Source organism: Eriocheir sinensis, chromosome 18, assembly GCF_024679095.1.
Source record: "Eriocheir sinensis breed Jianghai 21 chromosome 18, ASM2467909v1, whole genome shotgun sequence".
NCBI classification, from domain to species: domain Eukaryota; kingdom Metazoa; phylum Arthropoda; class Malacostraca; order Decapoda; family Varunidae; genus Eriocheir; species Eriocheir sinensis.
This window is the reverse complement of record NC_066526.1, coordinates 9,542,015-9,546,115: the sequence shown is the minus strand read 5'-3', so window position 1 is coordinate 9,546,115 and position 4,101 is coordinate 9,542,015.

Here is a 4,101-nt window from a genome sequence, read left to right as displayed (position 1 = left end):
TATTATTGGTTTTTTTTTCTGTGCCCTTGATCTGCCTCCTTTGTTGTAAAAAAAAAAAAAAATCTTCACGGAGAAATGATTTTAGATTTTTAATGATCTCCTGAATTGTCTTTGAGGCTTTATAGAGACGGGAATTAAGGCTACGAGTTAAACAGACCCTCAAGCATATTTGCTGTTTGATGGTAAGGAGCATTAGTCACTTCCTGCCTCTGTGAAGGACAGCATTGCACACGATATTTTCAAAGTTTAATAAGAAAAAGTGTTTCAGATTGATCGTGATGTTTTACCTCGTCATCATGTAGAAGACATTCATTATCGCATTTCTAAATTGAATTCATGTAATCTGTTATATTTCTAACTACATTATATTATAATATTATATAATATTAAACACTATTATAATTTAACGGTCTCACACACACACTGTACACACTGATACGCGTCACTAACATCGCCATTGAATGCGCCACCGTGGTATAGTTGCCAGATACCGCCACATGGCTAAACATTCTGAAAAACCGTGACACTACTCTCTATCGTCGACTGTACAATACATATCCCTACGCTGCGGACAACAAAAAAGAGGAAAAGAGAAAAAAAAAACTGCCCTGGGAACGAATATAAAAAGTTAAGCGAATGCCGCTCGTCTGGTGTAAATGTGCAGTGGAACACTCGGGTGATAGTTCTTTTTTTCGTGACCAGAGGGATAACAGAACGAGAAGGAGGAGGAGGAGGATAAAATGAGGCGGAAGATGATAAAAAAGGCAAGAGGCTTAGGAAAAGGAAGAGAAGGAAGAAGGAAGGATGATAAGAAGGCAGGAAGAGGAGGAGGAGGATAAAAGAATGAATGATAAAAAATAATTTAGAGGAAGAAGAAATGTTAGTAATGGTTTTAATGTTGAGGAAGAAAAAATAAGTTAATAAATAGAAAAAAAGAGGAACAGCAATGTTACCTTCTCCTCCTCCTCCGCCTCTTATTCTACATACTTTAATACGAGCTAATATTGTCTTCTAACCCTCCTTTTATTTTTTTCATCCACTTCATTTTCCTTCTCTTCTTCCACTTTCTCCTCTTCCTCCTCCTCCAGGAGAAGGCACTCTCCCGGGACATGACCTGTACGGCGTCCTACAGGATGCTGGCGTCCTCAATTTCCTGTAGGTTTTATTGATTTATCAAGTTTTTAATTTTTAATCAGTTTTATAGTTTTACAATTTATTTAATTATTTTACCCTGTTTTTAATTATATACTGTTTGGTACAGTTTTAAAATATAGTTTATTTGATATTTTATTCGGCGCCATATGACCTTGAAGTTGCGGCGCCAAGACAAACGCCAAAATAATTAATCAATCCTCCTCCTCTTTCTCCTCCTTCTCTTCCTCCTCCTCCTCCTCCTCCTCCTCCTCCTCACTCTCTTCTTCCTCCTCCTCCTCACTCTATTCTTCCTCCTCCTCCTCCTCCTCCTCTTCCACACCAAGGTGAGTGGAAAGGCCCTCACAAAAACCGACTGCGAAATCATCCTGAAAGACCTCAATCACATTATCGAATGGTCGGAAAAATGGCAAATGTCCTTTAATGTTGACAAATGCAAAGTCATGCACATTAGGTCCCAAAATAGTAACCACACATACATCATGAATGAGAAACCTCTGCAGGCGATGCAGGAGGAAAAGAATCTTGCAGTCACTATCAGCAGTGACCTGAAACACGCGAATCATTGTAAAAAAGCATATAACAAAGCCATCACTATGCCGGGTTCATAGCGAGGAACTTCGAGTGTAAAACGCTATACGTGATGCTATCCTTGTATAATTCCATGGTAAGACCTCACCTTGAGTAAGCCGTGCAGTTCTGGTCTCCTAATTACAGAAAGGACATTGATTTACTGGAAAAGATTTAACGACGCGCCACGAAAATTATTTCAACCTTAAGGGCCCAACCGTACGAGGAACGACTCAAGCGCCTCAATCTCTTTACATTGGAGAAAAGACGCCAACGAGGGGATATGATTCAAGTCTTCAAGTACCTGAAAAATTTCAATAACGTCGATTATTTAAAATTCTTTCAACTACAAACTAATTCAAGAACTAGAAATAACGGTTTACCCATTCAGTCGAGTTAATGCAACACAGACATCGGAAGGAGTTTCTTTTCGAACCGAGTCAACCGCTACTGGAAAAAATGTCCCTTCAGAAGTAGTAAATGCAAATACCATCAACTCCTTCAAAAATCGAATTGATCGTCATTTCGTTGCGTCAGGAGTAAACTGAATATCGAGGTGCTTTCATCTGCTCCCCAGGCCCCAAGTAGCTGTCGAGCAGATTTAGGGCCGCTATCACAGTCACTTTGTTTGTTTTGATCGCTACCAATGGCGGAGATCGACGCTATTGTTTTCCACGTGAAACTGGCCTACGGGGTAGTGGCGGCTGCAGAGGAAGCGAGAGGTGTTGAGAGTGTGTGGTAAGGTGCGGGGATGGGCTAACCCCGCAACCGCCACTACCCCACCAGCCAGTTTTACGTGGAAATACTATAGCGCGATCTCCGCCATTGGTAACGATCAAAACAAAGTGTCAAAGCGGCCCTAAATCACCAAAGCGGCCAATCTCGTAAGGAGCTTTCTGTTGCCTGCATTTCCATGTTTCCATGTTTTCTCCTCCTCCTCCTCCTCCTCCTCCTCCTCCTCCTCCTCCTCCTCTTCCTCCACCTCTTCTTCCTCCTCCTACTCCTCCTCTTTTGCGAAAAGTAATTTAGAAGTCATTCAGCTAATCATAGCTGAAACAGAAGCTTATGATTCATTGTATGTACAAGTAACGATCAATAATGAAAAGTATGTTCTGGGCGTAATTTACCGACCTCCTAAATCAAATGAAGATATTGATGGAAATCTCTACGCAGAGATAAATAGAGTTATCAGAAATAAAAATGCAATAATTTGCGGTGACTTCAATAACCCCTCCGTTAACTGGAATGCACTTTCTGGCGACAGAGAAGGAGAGAGATTAATTGACTTTGCACAAAATTAATTTTTTAATCAAACACGCGGAAATAATATTCCTGATTTAATCTTCGCGACCGATAGTCATCTCATAACTGCCTGTGAGGTAGGCGAGCCATTTGCAAGCAGTGACCACAACATAATAAGATGTGCTTTGAATATTGAAACAAAAGCACGAGCAAACTCACTCCTAATACCTAATTTTAGTAAAGCAAATTTTACGGACCTAAAAAGAGAACTGGCTTCAGTAAATTGGAATCATTTGCTCAATAACGTCAGCGTTCAAGAAATGTATAATCGTTTTACTGCACAAATCACAGCGAGCGTAAATAAATTAATTCCACTCAAGCCACGAAGGACTGATAATCAAAAACCGTTGTGGATGAATAATTACCTACAAAAAATCATCGTCGAAAAAAGAAAACCTTATAAGAAATATAAACTGACACATAATTCACAGGATCATACTAATTACATCAATGTCAAGAGAGAGTGCGAAAGGAAAATCAGAAAACAGAAACGCGAATATGAGATGAAAATATCACTTGATGCCAAGAAAAATCCAAGGTTATTTTTCAGTTACATAAGAAACAAAAAAACTGTTAAAAATAATATCGACCCACTACTATTAAGTGGCACGATTAGTGATGATAAAGGCATGGCGTCGGTCCTAAATTCAACCTTTAGTAGCGTATTTACAAAAGAGAACATGACATCAGTTCCAGCCCCGAAGAAAATTTTTCAAGGCCCTGAAGAACATAAGCTTGCATTGACCGAAATTGATATCAGCGAAGTGCGTGCGTACCTGCAGAGAATAGATCCAAATAAATCTCCGGGCCCCGATAATTTATCTCCTCGCGTGTTAAGAGAATGTAGTCAACAGCTAGAATTACCCATAACATTAATATTCAACAAGTCATTAGCACAGGCCAGTGTGCCTCTCGAGTGGAAAAAGGCCAATATTACCCCGATCTTTAAAAAAGGAGACAAAAAACAAGCCAGTAATTATCGTCCTATCAGCCTTACGTCTGTCCTAATTAAACTATTCGAAAAAATAATCAGGGATAAAATGACCACTTTCCTTGAAACAAATGAATTGATAACTG